The sequence below is a fragment of the Sorghum bicolor genome, chromosome 3 (genome assembly GCF_000003195.3).
Source record: "Sorghum bicolor cultivar BTx623 chromosome 3, Sorghum_bicolor_NCBIv3, whole genome shotgun sequence".
In the NCBI taxonomy this organism is placed as follows: Eukaryota; Viridiplantae; Streptophyta; class Magnoliopsida; order Poales; family Poaceae; genus Sorghum; species Sorghum bicolor.
This window is the reverse complement of record NC_012872.2, coordinates 50,903,922-50,923,913: the sequence shown is the minus strand read 5'-3', so window position 1 is coordinate 50,923,913 and position 19,992 is coordinate 50,903,922.

Here is a 19,992-nt window from a genome sequence, read left to right as displayed (position 1 = left end):
ATCCTCTTACTTCAGCTAAATTATTTTGTTCCTTCAATTAAAGTTTCATTTCTTAGTTAGAGACTCAGAACCTTAGGTGGTTCTCGCAAGAAGATAGCGAAAAAATTATCCCTAAAGTCGAAACTAAAAGGAACGTATAAACCAATGCTTCCATAGTTTCGATCCTGGTTTATTTACAATTATAACTTCCACACCTATTCACTTATCATTTGGGATCATTTTCTATATAAAAAAAGAAAAAGAGTTAAAGAAAGGACAAGATATGTTTCTCAAGTCAAATCAAACAAAAAAGAGAGGTGAAAGATACCATAGCAATGTGTGAAACGATCTAAATTTCCACGAAGGTAAATCCCCAGATTCGAATTGTAAAACGATTGACGCGCGAAGGAATCAATTCGAAATACACGCACAAAAGAGAGTACAAGAGGGGTTTACTCATTATTACATCGCCACTTGGCGGAATCACACTCACACACACAACATGCGGAACAACATCGGGTAGATAGCGAAGGCGTGAACTCCGGATCCTCCAAACTTGAGCGTAGGACGAGACTGCTACTCCTCCCAATCGTCGCCCGCGTAGTCGTACTCAGGCTCAGAACCTGCTGCCAAAGTATCAGTACGATTTGTACTAGCCACTGGCTCCTACCCTATGCTTTTTGCAAAGCTTTGTGGTAGGTGGAATGCATGGGGATGTATCAAAGGCCCTAATTTATGGCTGTAGCTTCCTATGCGAATAAGTCCAAATTTTATAATAATAAGTCAACTTTTAATCCAACTCATTTCACATATTCTCCCACCCCAACAAACTTCTCACCACACTCTCACTCTCTAGGCGGCAAGGACGACTCCCGGTCGTGCCTTGCCTCAGCGGCCATCGCAGGATCTAACACAAACCAAGGGAAGGTAGAAAAGACTCCTCTCACTAGTCAAGTGAAGCTATACTTAGGAAAGGTCCATAGCCGTGAACGGCATATGTATCGATCGATCAACCAGAAACTCTGCAGAGGTTTACACCACCCACAAGATCACCATCATCGACGCTATACATCGTCTAGGCTGATTCCGGGCTGCCTTCCAACTAAACATGATGCCACCCTACCACTCAGAACTAGGGCCATACCGGAGTACCACCGGCATGCTGAGACTGTGAGACGTAGTACCGGGCCCCCAGGGTCACTACGCTGTCTTAGGAGGGTGTGGGACCCATGCCTGTACCTCCCTACACTATCCGCTAACAACCTAGTAGTAGTGGCATCGCCCTAGATGGTCGTACATCCGTCCCCCTCCCATGAAGGGGAGTGACGGTGCAAGGCTTCCTAAGACCCGGTCCATAGAACATATCAGTCCTTAAGTGACCAAACAATACATCTTCGCGTGGGGCCTACTGATGCTCCGCTCGACGGAACACCCGGCTACCCCGTGCTAAACAGCACCTCCCATCCCGGCGCTTCGTCCCACGAAGACACTCCACTCCGGGACCTCTCCCTGTCAGTTGTACCCGCCATAGGTATCTCTCTTAGGGAACGCCCAGGTAGCATTCCCTGGCATGACTTGTCCCAAGACTCGTCGTACATTCTTGCTCGGTCGACTCAACCCTCACCACACACCCGAAACGCACGCCAAGATCTCCCCGAATCTGTTATTAAGTTTCACGGCATCATATGCCTCATCCCAACCAACAACTATCCACCAAGCATCACATCACAGATATAATGGAGAGTAGAATATCAGTAAGAAGATGCGAGCTTCTATCCTAACTGCGGGTAAGCAGGGTAGTAGGTTGCGACAAGGTAAAGGCTCACAAGCATTTCTACCATGCATCCTATCTCGGATTATTGCATAAAAGTAAAGTGCTAGCTTCTACATTCATGGCATGGCTAATAGGATTCTACGAGGTTGGGTGGGACGTGGCACCTGGCAAGTCGTCCTCGAGCTCCTCAGTGTAGTCGGGGTCGTACTCCTCAGTCGTCGGCTCCTCCGGGTCTATCAAAACGAGACATATAGCCGCGGTAAGCGACTCCTATAGATATCACAAAAACCAAACAGAAGAATCAAAAGAACCAATTGCACTCATAATTAAGCCTAAGACGTAGAGCTCGTTTTTAGAAGACTTTGGACACTTGGTTTGTATTTTTCGGAATTCATTTGGGTTTTATACGATTTATGCAAGTTATAAGTTTGGAAAAGAAAAGAAAAAGAGGTAGGGGGCTAGTTCTGCGGTTTGGGCCTCATTCCGGCCCAACGCGGTGGCTAGGGGGGTAGAGGGCCGGCATCTGCCTGCCTGCTGTTGGGCTGGCGCTCCTGGGCCTTGGCCTTGTGCTGGGCTCGGCCCAGTGGCCAGGAAGCGGGGGCGCGCGGGTGCACGACCTGCTGTGGCTCACGGTGGGGGTCGGTGGACCGCTGGCTTGGTCTTGATGGACCTGGACCACCCACTCTACCTTCCTTCTTTGGTTCATGGTGAACCGAGTGCAGCCAGGGCTCCTTCTCCCTCCTTTCCCCTGTTCTCCCTCTTCTCCATGTCACCAAGGGGCACGCAGCGCTCCGACGGCGCTCCGGCGCCCGCTTTCCTCGGCCCGCGCCCCCTTCTCCCTACTCTACGCAACGCACGGTGTGCTCTAGGTCGCGGTGAAGGTGCTAGGAGTGGTTCGGGTCTCTCTAATGGCGCGCAACGGCCGGAACGACGTGCGTGCCAGGGGTGTTCGTGCCTGTGGCGCCTGCGGCCGTGAGCGTGCCCGCTCGGGTGCGCGCGACGCGCCAAACGGCGCGCACGGGTGGCGCAGTGCGTAGGCGGGTGTGAGGCGGTGCGAAAAGCGACGCTTTGGGTCCTTCCCAGGTGTGCTCGTGTCGTTGGCTAGGGCACATCCATGGCGGACGCGCACAGCACCTCTGCTCTGGGGTCCGTGGTGACCCTGCAAGGCCGGGACTTGCTCCCGAGCCCGGGTGCGTGCTACGTGCGGTGTGCGGGTGTGAGGCAGACGCGAGGAGAGCAAAGGCGGTGCCTTGGGGTGTTTGCGGTGGTGGCCATGGCGGCGCTCGCGAGCTCGGTCGGTGAACGCGGACGGAATCGCGTGCATACCGATGGTGGCGGGGTTGAAGAGTGGCGATGCCGTGGAGAGCTGGCGTCGTGCCGAAGCTTTGCGGTGCTGTGCCGTGAAGACCATCGTGGGGAAGAGGAAGGAGATGGCGGCGGCAACCTCCTTCCCGGTGCTCCAGCGACCCGGCAGCGCGGTGCGCCTCTCCTCCTTGCTCCTCTCCTCCCTCGATGCGTGCCGAGGGGTGGCTGTACCGCAGCGTGGCGGCGGGGTCGATGGAATTGCGCTAGGGCTCGGGGAATCGGCTTATATAGCCATTCCTGATCATGGCGTCGCGGCGGACGGCGAGGACGCAATCGGGACACGTGTAGGGCGCCCGGGTCTCCTAGGCTACGGCTTGGGGTCGCGCGGTGGTTGCCAGCGCGTAGGCGCCATCCAATCCGCGCTTGTCCGGTCAAAAGCGGGCACGGGTGGCGTCACCATGGCAGGGAGGGGTCGGGGAAAAAGCAGGGGAATCAGAGGCGAGGTGGGGGATGACAGGCGGGGCCCGCCTGTCAGCCGCGCGGGGTGGGGGGTTTTGGGCGCTGCCGTGCCGCTCAGCCGGCCGCAGGCTGGCGCGGTGCTGGGCTGCGGTGGCGCCTCGGCCGCGGTGCCGTTGCTGGGCCGCGCGCGTTGCTGGGCTAGGCGCGGTTGAGCGCAGGCGTGGGCGGAGCAGCGCTGGGCCGTGCGTGAGCCGGGCGGCGAACTGGGCCGCAAGCCGTGTTTGGGCAAGAAGCCGTTTCCTATTTTTCCAGCCCCAGCTTTAGTCTTTTCCCAAATTCTGATAATTCTACTATCTACACCTTGGTCCCCTATCTGCATATACATGTTGCCAACTTGTATACACCCTTAAAGGGGGTCCTCTAGGGGTCTAGGGTTTTCAGGGGCACAAACCAAAGGTTGGCTTTAGAAGAGAAATCTTTAATTAAATAAAGGTCGTTGATTTTATTAATCATAACATAAAATCAATAAGAGCCAAATCACACATTGAATTAAATATGCATATGCTCAACAATTAATTAGGCTCTGCTTGTGCATCTATAGGGTGTCTTCCTAGCATGAATTCACCAAACAAGGGTTATTTTAAAAAAATTCAGGTGGTAATTTTGGTATTTGGTGAAAATTTCTGGGTTGTTACAGTCCATCGCCCTCATTGGAATCTCGTCCCGAGATTTAAGGTGTGACGTACCTTTCGAAGAGGTAGGGGTAACGTAACTGCAGCTCGGACTCCTTCTCCCAAGTGGCTTCTCTTTCTGTGTGGTTGCTCCACACAACCTTGCACATGGGAATGGTAGAGCTTCTAGTTTCCTTGGTGGCTCTACCTAGAATTTTGACTGGGTACTCCCGGTACTCTAGTGTCTCCTGCAGGTCCAGCGACTCAACGGGTACTTGTGTCTCTGGCAGTTTCAAACATCTGCATAGCTGAGATACGTGGAACACTGGATGCACTCTGTCTAGCTCCTCTGGTAACTCTAGTTTGTAAGCCAACTTGCCAATCCTAGCAACGATCCGGTAGGGGCCAACAAACCTAGGTGCCAACTTCCCCTTCACATGGAATCTAAAAGTACCACGTAGCGGGGAGACCTTGAGATAGACATGGTCTCCCACCTTGAACTCGAGATCCCTCCGACGGTTATCCGCATAACTCTTCTGTCGGCTCTGAGCGATCCTCAAGTTCTCCCGCACATGGGCGACTCCCTCTTCGGCCTCTTTAATTTTATCAGGGCCAAAGAATGCTCTCTCTCCCACCTACGACCACAATAGCGGGGTTCTGCATTTCCTTCCGTATAGGGCTTCGAAAGGTGACATCTGAATGCTGGCCTGATAACTGTTGTTGTAGGAGAACTCTGCATGAGATAGACTTTTTTCCCAATCTGACCCATATTTTAGAACATAAGCTCTGAGCATGTCCTCAAGGACCTGATTCACCCTCTGAGTCTGCCCGTCAGTCTGCGGGTGGTATGCGGTGCTATAGTCTAAGCGAATGTCGATTGCCTTGTGCAGGCTCTGCCAAAACTTGGATACCCATTGGGGGCCACGGTCTGATACTATGCTAGCAGGTGCCCCGTGAAGCCTGAGGATGTGATGTACGTACAAGTTTGCCAATTTGTCAGCTCGGTAGCCCGTCTTGACTGGCACGAAGTGGGCTACCTTGGTGAGTCGATCAACTATCACCCAGATGGAGTCATGGCCTTGCGAGGATCGGGGTAATCCTACGATAAAGTCCATGGTTATGTTGTCCCATTTCCACTGTGGTATGTCTAGGGGTTTTAACAACCCAGCCGGCCTCTGCTGCTCTGCTTTGACCCTATTGCAAGTATCACATCGAGCAACGTGTCCAGCGATGTCTTTCTTCATATCCTTCCACCAGAAGACCTTCCTCAAGTCGGCGTACATTTTGGTGCTGCCAGGGTGTATGCAATACTTGGAGTCGTGTGCCTCTGACAAGATCTCTTCACGCAAGGCCTCGTCACTAGGTACACAAATTCTATTCTTGCACCAATATGTCCCTGTTTAATCAACTCGGAACTCAGGGCACTTTCCTCCTTCCATGTGTTCGTAGACCTCTTAGATCTCGGGACAGTCCTGCTGGGCTCTGCAGATTTGATCTTCTAGATCATATTGTATCTGCAACTCACTGAGCAAACCCTTTGGTATGATCTCAAGTTGTAGGTCTCCCATCTCCCGACATAACTCTGACGGTATGGCTTCCATGGACAAACTATGACAGTAGCTCTTGCGGCTCAGAGCATCAGCAACTACATTTGCCTTTTCTGGATGGTAGTGAATCTCCAAGTTGTAATCCTTTATGAGTTCTAACCACCTACGTTGTCTCATGTTCAGATCCTCTTGAGTGAAAAAGTACTTCAGGCTCTTGTGATCAGTGTATATATCACACTTGTTGCCGATCAGGTAGTGTCTCCAGATCTTCAAGGCATGCACTACTGCTGCTAGCTCAAGGTCATGGGTGGGGTAGCATTGCTCATGGTCTTTCAGCTGTCGTGACGCATATGCTATGACTTTCCCACTCTGCATCAGAACACATCCGAGTCCCTGTCTTGAAGCATCACAGTAGACTATGAAGTCTTTCTGAATGTCAGGCAAGGCTAGCACAGGGGTGGTGGTAAGCTTCTGTTTCAAGGTCTGGAAGCTCTGTTCACACTCAGGTGTCCACTCAAACTCGTTGGTCTTCTTGAGAAGGTTGGTCATTAGCTTGGCAATCTTAGAGAAGTTCTCGATGAAACGACGATAGTATCCGGCCAAACCCAGAAAACTACGGATATCAGTTACATTGTGGGGTTGCTCCCATTCCTTCACGGCCTCTATTTTGGCTGGGTCGACTGCAATTCCCTCAGCCGTGAGAACATGCCCAAGGAAGGCGACTTCTTCAAGCCAGAACTCGCACTTACTGAACTTGGCATAGAGCTGGTTCTGCCTCAACTTCTCCAGAACTACTCTCAAGTGTTGCTCATGTTCTTCGGCAGAGGCTGAATAGACAAGAATGTCATCAATGAACACCACGACAAACTTATCCAGTTCTTCCATGAACACCTTGTTCATCATATTCATGAAGTAGGCCGGGGCATTTGTGAGTCCGAAGGACACAACGGTGAACTCATATTGCCCATACCTTGTGACAAAGGCTGTCTTAGGTATATCCTCCGGTCTGATCTTCATCTGATGGTACCCAAATCGTAGATCAATTTTTGAGAAGAACTTGGCATCCTTCAACTGATCTAATAGGTCATCGATCCTTGGGAGAGGGTACTTGTTCTTGACAGTCATGGCATTTAAGTTCCGGTAGTCAATACACATCCTCATGCAACCATCCTTCTTCTACACGAACAAGACAGGGGAACTCCATGGTGAAGCACTGGGTCTAATGTACCCCTTATCTGAAAACTCCTTGAGTTGTTTCTTGAGCTCTTCCAGCTCATCGACTGACATGCGGTAGGGCCTCTTAGCAATGGGACCCGTTCCCGGCAAAAGGTCAATCACAAACTCCACATCTCCGTCAGGTGGCATACCCGGCAACTCCTCAGGAAACACATCAGGATACTCACCACAGGCACCTCCTCAACAGACTTGGCTTCTAAGGCACATATCATGGGCGCCTTCTTCTCATGGTTAGGCTCACATCGAAGCACACGACCACTCGGGTGCGTTATCTCCACATACCTCGGTGAACAAGATATCACCCCCTTGTGTCGGGTCAGCCAATCCATCCCTAAGATGACATCCAGTCCATCTGACGGAAGTAAGGTGAGGTCAGCTAGAAAAGGGTAACCCTCTATGGTGATACTCACTCCCTGACATTTTTGGGTGCATCTGAGGTTGCCTAACGGGGATATGGTTTATATGGGTACCTTCCATGGCGACACGGGTAGGTTGTGCTTTCGTGTAAAACTAGAGGATACATATGAGCAAGTTGCACCAGAATCAAATAGAACTGATGCCATAACTCCCAGTACCAAAAACATACCGTACACCGCGTCGGGGGCGTCCTGTGCGTCCTACGCTGTCAGGTGTGTGAGACAGCTGCGGGTGGCTCCCACAGGTGGCTTGCGAACTGTGCCCTGAGCAGGTGCCTGCCTGGTCGAAGCTGGGGCAGGTGGTGGAGCAGTCTTCGCAGGGCAGTGGGCAGCCTTGTGGCCTGGCTGACCACAGTTGAAGCAAGCGAAAGGCACACTGCTAGTGGAGGTGGGTGCAGTGGCCTTCCACGTGCTGGTACTCTGCACGGGGCGGCTCTGAGTGGGGCGGTGGTAGTTGGCGGTGTGGGTACCACCTCCTCGACTCAGAGCCGGTGCAACACCCTCAGTAGTGCGGGGGCGCGATGGAGGGGGCACGTGAGCACGTGGCCTCTGGGGTGCCGGGCCATGAGAAGAACTCTCGGACCGGCGCTTCTTCTCCTTGTACTGGGCGTCGGCCTCTAGGTGGTCCCTCTCCATCTCTAGGGCCTTGTTGACCATCTCCCGAAGAGTGTAGCAGGTGTGTCCCGAAAGGGCCACCTTGAGGCGCGTACTCAGACCCTTCTTGAAGAAGAACATCTTCTTCTTCTCAGTGTTGGACTCATCTGGAGCATACTGTTGACACTAGCTAACACCACTTAGATACTAGGTTGTCATCCCTAGCATGGCGCCAGAGTGTACAAAGGTATTTATAAATGTAAAGGCTCTCTAGAAAATAATCTATTCTATCCACAAGCGCACAGATAAAACACCTCATTGTAGCATTTCACCAGGATAAGTATTCCAGGTATCGTTATTTATAATTTTGCTCGGGAGAACTAAAGAAGATCAAATTAAATCAAGGGGGCAAAATCTATCAAGGCATAGACTAGAGATAAACTTGCAAGAACATGATTACTAATGAGAAACTCGTCACACAGTCACTTACTTTAGCAGGGGGTAAACCATAAAGATAATGATAATGAAGTATAAGTTCATGGGTAGATAACACAGCGATTAGAAAATAGACTACTCCTCATATATGTGGGTGATGTCAGATTAGCTAGAGAATGGATTCTAAGTTATCTACTAACTACTAAGTCATAATCTACTCTAGTTATCTACAAGATCATATATAGCATAAAAGACTCTTCATTCAAGTATAAGGAACATTGATAAAGTAAATCAGAGCATCGCATGACTTACTCCACAATACCGGTTCTGCCTGTCCTATCAACGGAGGGTGGACTATATAAGAATCAATGAAGTTGTCACTATCGCGAACTACCACACGACCCGGCCAATAGGATACATTTGCAGATAAATAACATCTAAGCACCACGCTCACATGTGATCTATCACCTAACTCCCTCGCGTCAAGAGCTAAGTGCTTTGCAAACTTATACATAAACTCATTATAAATTAGAACTATATCAAATATAGAACTAGAGCAAACTAAGAACATAATAATTAGAGACATAATTCAATTAGAACAAAGAATTAGAGAAAGATATGAATAATACCAATCTTTATTACCGAAGATCCGAATCCAGAGCGTAGTGCTCTACTTCTCTAATTGCTATCTAATCAAACCTCTAAACTTGAAGGATTAGGGAGTAGCTAATTCTAATTCTCTGTGGGAGAGAAGCTCTAAACCCTAACTTTGATGGCTACCTCTGAATAATGATTTCTTCTCTTCTCCTCCAGGGGCCAGGGGGTCTGGTTTTATAGTCCTCTCAAGTGAACGTGGGCCGTCAGATCAAACCGACATAGATTGTATGGTTTAGATTGATCCTTTAGGTCGGTGGAGTTTAGCCCCGAAGCAGAGTCCTGATTGGACTCCTGGCCTGGGCGGGCGCCCAAGGGGGGTGGGCGGGTGCCCTGCCCCCGAGCCCGATTCCCTTCTCGTTCGTTCCCGTGGCTTCTGGATTCTTCTAGATTGAGGAAAATTGCGCGGCACATAATTATCTCATTGTAAACATGACATGTGGGCCTTCTCTCCATATTCTCTGATAACCTTCTGCAGAAATAGATAAACACCAAAGCTCGTGGAATTCTGTCAGATAAAACCCTAATTCTAGATGTTTGTTTCATATTGATCCTTTTTCATGTTTATTTGATTATTAATTTTAGTACTTAAGGACCATCAACAAACTCCCCCAAGCTTACCCTTTGCTCGTCCCTGAGCAAATAGCTAAACTTAGACGAATCAGAAGTTGCTTCGATGTTTTCTTCCCTGACAGGCACACATGCTTTTACATAAATTTCTTCCAGATGAGAGTGAAGTGTTATGGAGTTTAGTACCTGCATTTAAATCTTAAGTAATCGAAAGACAAAATAGTTAAGTCAAGCACTATCCCTCCTGTTTATACTTCACTTTTGTTCTAGAGTTTTTCATAAGTTTTCAAAATAAAACTCAGAGTTCCCAGCAATGATTCTCTCAGGTCTCTCTATATGTGGTATTTGTGGATCCTTACCATAATGTCACTTACCTATAGCTAATGGAATATTTTAAGTGGAGCTCATAGGAGTGAAAAAACAGCTCATACATATGTTGTCTAATCGAGCCATGGATCCAAAGGAACTCAGCATATAATTAAATCAAGATGTGCATGTGTGATGGAATAAATGATAGTGATGGTGAAGATATATAAGTGATAATAAAACTTACTTCTCATTGCTCCTCATATTGCTATCTCTCCTCCTCTTTGATCTTTGCCTTGGGAGAACATGGGCTATCTTTTTTTTACTGTCGGACACTTGTCCATTTTTTCTGCTCAAGTGGGCATCTTTGTACCCCTAATTCTACTTCGGACACTTGTCCATTTTTACCTCTCGTCTCACTCTTTTTCTTTCTTTTTCGAGGTTCCGGGCACTTGCCCCTTTTTATTTCCTCGTATATTTTTGCATAACCCATGCCTCTTCTGCATTGAATCTTTTTAGAGGGAGAGAATAACAATATTCGCGACAGTGAGTGATAATATTTTTTTAATAATTTTAATGTTTAATGATGAATGCTGTGGTAGATGTGTGCAAGTGAATATCTAAATTCAACCACATGAAAAGCTCCTAAGGGTCTACACAGCTCGATCAAACTCAATGTGAATATAAGTAAAAGATGTTATAGCAAGTATGGCTGTGGTAGGTAGTTTGCAATGCTAGGAACTCATCATGTGATTTGCAAGTTTTCAAAATAAATCTCTAGAACTTAGTGTAGTAGGAACAAGATAAACAGTAGCTCAACTTTTTATTTCGTTTTCATGTTTATAAAGTGCAGTAAATTAAAGCAATAAAATATTTATTTGGTTTTCTAAGTTTTCCTTTTTAAGATAAATAAAACACTAAGACAAAATAGAATAAATAAGAAGAGAAAATAAAAACTTACTAGATAAATTGGGGACGAACTCCCCCAAGCTGGATGTTGACGTCGGTCTTACCCGATGTTCCAGAACCGCATCATGGTTGTGATGTTGTCATTCATTGTTGTTGTATCTTGTCTCAGCTCTTGTACTGCAGCGGCATGGTCCTGGTTCCATTTTTGTTGCTCTTCCAGGAGTCTTCCATGTTCTGCTTGCGTGTTTTGGATGTCGAGGAGGGTGTTGTCGGTACGAGTGAAGAAAGCACCGGCCTCTTGATAGTAGTCATTCGTGAAAGCGTAGGAGGCGTCGGAGTATCGTCCTGCATCAAATTGGGGCGGAGGTCTGGATCCTGAAGCTCCATATGGATCAGTGGAGTACCTGCCCGTATGAAAAGGCAGGTTTGTCCACTGGTGATCTTGGCTCTCCGGCCATGTCTCCTCTGTTGGCTCTTGTGGTTGCGCATGACGAACCCATGGGTCTCGAAGGACTCGAGGGTTGTAATCGCAATAATGCAGGTGCGCTGCTTCTTCTGGTCCGGGGTCAGCTCCATACCAGGTGTGTTCTCGGTGAGTAGTCATCCTTTCAGATGCCACTCGCTGTGGAGTTCTCTGGTTTACTGGTGTTGCTGCAATCTCAATCAAAAAGTTTTGAACAACGTAGAGGCCAAGGTTCGGGTTAGGTAACCGAATCTTGCCTTTATCATCATATAGCATATATATTACATTCCCCTCTTTCTTAATCATCCGAGCCTGTCTAAATGTGTCATAGCCATGATAAATTCTTAACTCATCTATGAAGTCCAACGATGAGTTTTCTAGTAAGTGAAGATTAGTGGCTAGACGAGTGATGAGTGAAGTACATCCTACTAGTCCCTGAAGACTAGGTATACTAAGCCAATGTGAAACTAATAGTGTAACAGGTGAAGTGGGTACTTTACTAATAGCAGCATATAAAAGTTGTAAATCTCCTACTCTTACTTTCCGAATATCGTCACGATAGAAAAGATTGTACCCAAGCCATTTGTGAAACATCCTAAGAGTGGGGTGTTCCATGTCACTGGTTCGGGCTTGACTATAAAAATTATCTCTAGATATTTCCCTCCAAAACTGGTGTCTCTCAAAATTGGGTAAATCGGAGTCAATGTTCAGGATGCATCTTGAAGAGAAACCAAGATGGTCGCTTAGCTCTCTCCAAGACAACATAATTTCCTGTTTGAACATCTGAAAAACAATTCTCCCCTCATAGTATTGTAAAGTGCAAAGAAATTCGAGGGTGAGAAGATGAGAACCCAGCTCAGTTATATTCCAAAAATTTGTCCAACCTATCATCTGGAAAATTAAGTCAAATTCAGTGTCCATACCTGTTTCTTGTAGTAGGATTGGATGGAGAGTAGGGGTGTGAATAAAATCTTTGTTCTTCAGTTGCTGATAGACTTCCTTCTCTCTTCGAGTCTTCAGTCCAAGGTCTCCTATCTTGAGAAGGACCTTAACTTGCTGACCTGATGAAGATGATGGAGCTTGTGTGGGTGTCGGGTCGACGCTCATCTCTGATGGCTGTGAGGAGTGTCGGGATGAACTCCTTGTACCAATGTTCTTGAGAGCCTTCCCTGCATTCTTCACCTTCTTAAACATCCTGCAAACAAAAGTTGGCAAAAACACCACTAGTGGAAAATGTGAGAGAAAATGTTAGTGGTCAGCTGTCGGAATGTCAGTAGTCCAAGGGTTAATCGTTCAAGACAAATTTCTATTTTGGTAGAGCTCCCTAAACAACTTTTACTTCCGCTTGGACAGCGGGATCACTACTTGCTAGGTGATAATCACTCTCTCAAAAGAACTCCCAACTTCTTTTCCACTCTTCTCTTTCTCTCTACTCTCTTCTCTTCACTACAAGAGCTCCTTCTCGGGAAACTGAAACTTGTGTGGTTTTCTGGAGTGTTTGTGTGAAGAAGATGGAGGTAGAAGGTAGCTATTTATAGGAGGAAGAGGGGCAGGGCGGGCGCCCTTGGTAGGTGGGCGGCCGCCCACTTATGATGCCCATCCTGGCTGCCCTCTCTCCACTATCTCCTTTGCTTAATCTTTAAGCAAAAATAATGCATCATGGGTAGTGGATGGCCGGTGGAAAAGTGCTGGTTAGTGGAGACATGTTGGTGGATGAAATAATGTGATGGGATGTATGTGAGGTGAAGTGTATGACATGTGGGACCCAAGGAGTGTGGGTCATGCTTCTAGAAGATTAATATAATTAATTATAATGCAGGACAAATCTATGAGAATTGAAACTTAATTAAAATGATAATGGAAAATATTTTTGTGCCTCCACAATAATTAATAAATATGGGTTGTTACACACCACGAATATTATTTATATGGGGCTTTTTGATTATTATAATTATGCTATGAATATATATGACTAATGCAAGAATTAATTATGCAAGAATTTAAACATGAGAAAATTAATAATGTGGATAAATACCGATTTACCTCCCGGTGAGGGCTTGGGATTTTTAGGTCCCCCAAGCTGGACCTCCAATTCTTTTAATCTTCTGAGTTACCTTCCTCCGGAGATGGTGTCTCCAGTGGTTCTTCATGAATTTCCTTCACTGTAGAGTCTCTCTCTGGTCTGGGTTTGAATGTGAAGTGTTCTTCTTGACCGTTTATGTTGAACTTGATTTCTCCTTTTCCGACATCAATGTGGGCATTGGCAGTGCTCAGAAATGGCCTTCCAAGGATGATGGATACTTTTGAGTCAGAACTCATGTCCAGTACTACGAAGTCTACTGGCACTAGGAAATCTCTGATCTTGACTGGAATGTTCTCGGCGATGCCCAACGGGTGTCCAACCGATTGATCCGCTAGTTGTAGGCACATTGATGTTGGTTCTAGGGTCGCATGCTCAAGCTTTTTGTAGACTGATGCTGGCATCACACTGACACTTGCTCCGAGATCACAAAGTGCATTGTTGAAGTGTTGGTTTCCGATTGAGCAGTCAATAGTGGGACATCCGGGATCTTCCTTCGTCTTTGGTGATTTGTTGAGGATGGCCGCACTATATTCTTCTGTCAGGTTGATAACCTCAGTGGTGGGCAGTGGTCTCTTCTTGTTAAGAATATCTCTGATGTACTTTGCATATGTAGGTATCTGTATGGTATCGAGCAGAGGTATGTTGACATATAATTTCTGAATGACCTCTACAAACTTACAAAACTGCTCATCTGACTGCAGTCCTCTGTTTCTTCTGGGAAATGGCAAATAGTTGGTGTCGTAAAAATCTTTCCTCATTTCTCTAGTTCTTGGTGGTTGTAGCAGATCTTCTGCTTCAACTGGGCTTTCTTCTTCTACTGCTGGTTGCACTGGTGCTGATGTTCTTTGTTTCTCTTTTGGGTATGGGGGATCTCTGGTTGTTTTTCCTCCTCTAGTAGTTATATTCTTTACCTGCTCAAGGTTAGTAGCAACAGTGCAGCAGCTATCTTTATTAATTTAAGCTCTACCCTTTTATTAAGAGTGTTTTGCTCATCAAAGGCAGTTAGTAGAAAATCCATTTTATTGTGTATATCTTTTAGAGATGATTCATTTGTATATAGCCTTTGTTTAACTTCATCATTAATTTTGGTTCGTTGAGCAATTAACTCTTTTAATGAAAGTTGCTTGAAAGTATTATCTAAATTCATACCTTTGCTATTGGGTTGACTTAAAGTTGGTTGATATTTGTATGCTATCTCAATGGCCCTTTGATCTTCTTTGAACTTGGCCCTCTGGTCAATCCAGTGGAGCAAATTTTCCATCTTAGCTGATAATGCATTTACTTCTTCTGGTATTTCTTCAGTTTGATGACATTGTTGAGCTTTATCTTGGAACCAGCTTTGATTTTCTGCTATCTTATCCAAAAGTATTTCTGCTTTTCCAGTTGTAAGCTCCAAGAATGATCCTTTAGCAGATGCATCTAGGCACTCACGAGCCTTCTGGGTTAATCCATGGTAGAAGGTCTGCATAAGTAACCATGTGGCCATTCCATGGTGAGGACAGTCTGAAATGTATCCTTGAAAACGCTCCCATGCTTCTGAAATGGCTTCTGTCTTCTATTGTTGGAAACTGACAAGTTCGTCCAGTTGTTGATGTTATCTTGATGAGTGTAGAACCACTTCCTCGCTTTCCCTTCTAGTGAGAATGGAAAAAGGCGAAGCAGTATAACGTCTTTGTCAACTCCATTGATGTGGATTGTGCTTCCAATCTCTAAGAAATTCTGCAAGTGTGCACTAGCATCTTCATGTGCCTTTCCACTGAATTGTGTAGCTTGCACCAAATTGATGAGGCTTGACTTGAGCTCAAACTTGGGTATTCCTTCTTCTACTGCAAATCTTGGACCAGTTGGAATGTTCTCAAGGCTTGGAGCAGAGAATTCTTGTAGGGTCTTCTGTGCCATAGCTTCAGCAATTGGTAGCTAGCTTCTTCTTCTCTTGATTGCTTTGGTTCTGATGATGAAGAGTTGAATGTACCCAAAGTCAATCCTGATATACCCTGTATAAAAAATATAAATATAGAAAAACAACAGGGTGAACCTGCCAAAGCAGAGGTGCCTTGTTATGATTTCTCACTTAGTAGCTGTCTTATGCAATTATTTCTCTATAGTCTAGTCTAATATTTTATATGAATAACCTTGATTGATTTTCTGGCTTTCCTTACCGTTCCTAAGTATTACCCTTTTGTTCCCCTTTATGACTTATTCATGAGACTTCCCCGGCAACGGCGCCAGAAATGCTTGTTGACACTAGCTAACACCACTTAGATACTAGGTTGTCATCCCTAGCATGGCGCCAGAGTGTACAAAGGTATTTATAAATGTAAAGGCTCTCTAGAAAATAATCTATTCTATCCGCAAGCGCACAGATAAAACACCTCATTGTAGCATTTCACCAGGATAAGTATTCCAGGTATCGTTATTTATAATTTTGCTCGGGAGAACTAAAGAAGATGAAATTAAATCAAGGGGGCAAAATCTATCAAGGCATAGACTAGAGATAAACTTGCAAGAACATGATTACTAATGAGAAACTCGTCACACAGTCACTTACTTTAGCAGGGGGTAAACCATAAAGATAATGATAATAAAGTATAAGTTCATGGGCAGATAACACAGCGATTAGAAAATAGACTACTCCTCATATATGTGGGTGATGTCGGATTAGCTAGAGAATGGATTCTAAGTTATCTACTAACTACTAAGTCATAATCTACTCTAGTTATCTACAAGATCATATATAGCATAAAAGACTCTTCATTCATGTATAAGGAACATTGATAAAGTAAATCAGAGCATCGCATGACTTACTCCACAATACCGGTTATGCCTGTCCTATCAACGGAGGGTGGACTATATAAGAATCAACGAAGCTGTCACTATCGCGAACTACCACATGACCCGGCCAATAGGATACATTTGCAGATAAATAACATCTAAGCACCACGCTCACATGTGATCTATCACCTAACTCCCTCGCGTCAAGAGCTAAGCGCTTTGCAAACTTATACATAAACTCATTATCAATTAGAACTATATCAAATATAGAACTAGAGCAAACTAAGAACATAATAATTAGAGACATAATGCAATTAGAACAAAGAATTAGAGAAAGATATGAATAATACCAATCTTTATTACCGAAGATCCGAATCCAGAGCATAGTGCTCTACTTCTCTAATTGCTATCTAATCAAACCTCTAAACTTGAAGGATTAGGGAGTAGCTAATTCTAATTCTCTGTGGGAGAGAAGCTCTAAACCCTAACTTTGATGGCTACCTCTGAATAATGATTTCTTCTCTTCTCCTCCAGGGGCCAGGGGGTCTAGTTTTATAGTCCTCTCAAGTGAACGTGGGTCGTCAGATCAAACCGACATAGATTGTATGGTTTAGATTGATCCTTTAGGTCGGTGGAGTTTAGCCCCGAAGCAGAGTCCTGATTGGACTCCTGGCCTGGGCGGGCGCCCAAGGGGGGTGGGCGGGTGCCCTGCTCCCGAGCCCGATTCCCTTCTCGTTCGTTCCCGTGGCTTCTGGATTCTTCTAGATTGAGGAAAATTGCGCGGCACGTAATTATCTCGTTGTAAACATGACATGTGGGCCTTCTCTCCATATTCTCTGATAACACCCTGCAGAAATAGATAAACACCAAAGCTCGTGGAATTCTGTCAGATAAAACCCTAATTCTAGATGTTTGTTTCATATTGATCCTTTTTCATGTTTATTTGATTATTAATTTTAGTACTTAAGGACCGTCAACACATACCTCATGGTGCGGGTGAAGCGAGTGGCATACTCCTGTACCTTCTGAGTGCCCTGGGAGATGTTGCAGAACTCCTCCACCTTGGCGTCCATGACACCCTCAGGTACATGCTGCTCACGGAACGCCTCAGTGAACTCGGCCCAGGTTATGCCCCCGGGTTTGTCATGTGCGTCACTGTAGTTGTCCCACCATGCGCGTGCAGCACCGGTGAGCTGGTGAGCGGCGACTCCCACACACTCCTCATCAGTGCAAGTGGTGAGGTCCAGCTTCTTCTCGATCTCACGCAGCCAGTCCTCGGCGACGATGGGATCATCATCAGCATAGTCAAACGTAGGAGGCCTCAGCTTGAGGAAGCCTTCTAGCTTCCTTTGGAAGTCGTTGGATGGACCTCCTCTAGGACGACGCAGTATGCCATCCGCCAGTGCCTCCAGAAGGCGGGTCTGGCGATCCATCACCTCAGATAGAGACGGTGGCGGTGGTGGTGGTGCATCGTTGCCCCCGAGCTGAGGGGACCTAGCTCTCCTATTGGGCTCCTCTAGGGCAGGCTCTCCTGGGGCGGGCTCCTCCCCCTCCAGTTCGAGTCTGGGGGCAGGAGAGGCAGCTCCTCGACCACGCCCGCGTCCACGACCGTGGTACTCCATCACGGGGGAAGGGGAACGAACGTTGAGGCGTTTAGAACGGTGGCACGCCATCTCACTGCATGGATTAGGTCATGATTTTTATGAGTTAAGACAGTGTTTAGATAATTAGGCAATTTATTTTATAAAACATTCTATCCAACACTCATACAAAGAAGCAATAACATCGATAAAATGCATTAAGACCCAAACATTCATTACATGAGTTCATTACATAGCGATGCCTTGGGCAACTACACCAGAGGGCTCGCGAGAATCTCTCTACTCGCAGGTAGGCTCCAAAAGAACAGGACATTCCACTCTACTACAGATAGTGAGTTACATGTCGCATTATTCGCCACGCAGGGCATATCATCAGAACGGCTACTCTACTCTAGTGGGTAGGGACGTAAGGTGGTGTGGCAGGGCTAGAGCTAGGGAACTGCTCCTCAGAGTCCCTGTCCATAGCCTGGAGCTCGGCGTCAGTGCGGTAGAGTCGACCAGCGTACTCCTCCGCGGCCTCGAGCTGTATGGTCCTCGATGTCTCGGGGTAGTGCTCAGAAGGGCAAACGGTGAGGTTGAGTGTAGTAGGTGCAGGACGGAAAGAGTGCTTGCGCGCTTCCTTGCGCATCTTTGGAGGAAGGGGCTCCTGGACACGGGCGATCTCCTTGACACGCTTGCTGTCAGAAGCGATCCAAGCCTAACGGGTCCTCTGGGCCTTGTCCCTGAAGTACTTTGTGGTCTTGATGAGCTCAGCTAGGTGATGAGTATTGTGGGTGGACTCAGCCCTCAGCATCTCGTTCTCCTGTGACAGACGCTCGTAGCGGGTCTCCAGGCACAGCTTGCTGAAGATCTTCTCCTTCTCCTTCTGACGGAACTCGCTCAAGAGCACACGCTGGCGCTCAAGTCGGTCCTCCAGCTCAAGCACCTTGGCGTCCAAGTGGTCGCCTCGGAGCTCGTAGTCCCTGGCCTTGTTCTGCCACTCTTGAATCTCCTGCCTGAAGGCGACCTCGCGAGCTCGGCTGAAGTCCTCCAGGCGGTCGTGGCTGTGGCGCTCTGTCAGGATAGCATCCCTCAGTATCTTCTTCTTCCTCTGCTCTATCTCAAGGACGTGGTCGGCTGTGAACATCAGGTCTCGGTAGCGCTTGTTCTCAGCATCGACCGCCGTGATGTAGCGATCCTGGGCCAAGATGTAGCGACCCGAGAACTGAAGACAGGGGTCTGTCTCCTCCTGAGCAAGCTGGTCCGCAGCCAACACTCGGACGGTGGCTCCCTCGACGTAGGTGAGGTCCAGGACGCGAGAAAGTAGACGGAATCTGCCTCCCTGGATATGCTCCCACGTGTCCTGGACTACGTGGCGGATGGCCTGGCGAGTCACAGCCTGGACGCAGTTGACGACCGAGGAAGCGTCACGCTGGCGGGGACGGTGAGGTTGATCACAATGTGACCCTGAAGCTGTCCGTCCGATCCCGCCTATCCACGACAGACGTAACGGATTGGCTCGGTGGGTACTCCAAGCTCAGTCAGCACGTCGTACAGCATGGGCACAAAGCCACCATACTGCTGGTCGTCCACGACCATCTCAACGATCAACATGGTGCTCTGCATTTACCCAAAGAATGGGGTTAGAAGGGAAATTAGTGAGATTTAAGTGGTGAAAGAATAGATGTAAAGTTAAGCCATGCATAAAAGATGCAAGGTCGGCGAATATAGACCGAAAAAGACAAGTCTCATCCTGATTTTGTCGTCCAATCCTAAGGGTCTCGTCCTAGGGTCAAGTATAGCTTTGATACCAACTGAAATGATCTAGATTTCTACGAAGGGAAATCCCCAGATTCGAATTGTAAAACGATTGACGCGCGAAGGAGTCAATTTGAAATACCCGAATTTCAGCTGTTATACAAGTCATACAAGCACAAAAGAGAGTACAAGAGGGGTTTACTCATTATTACATCGCCACTTGGCGGAATCACACTCACACACACAACATGCGGAACAGCATCGGGTAGATAGCGAAGGCGCGAACTCTGGATCCTCCAAACTTGAGCGTAGGATGAGACTGCTACTCCTCCCAATCATCGCCCGCGTAGTCATACTCAGGCTCAGAACCTGCTGCCAAATTATCAATACGATTTGTACTGGCCACCGGCTCTCACCCTATGCTTTTTGCGAAGCTTTGTGGTAGGTGGAATGCAAGGGGATGTATCAAAGGACCTAATTT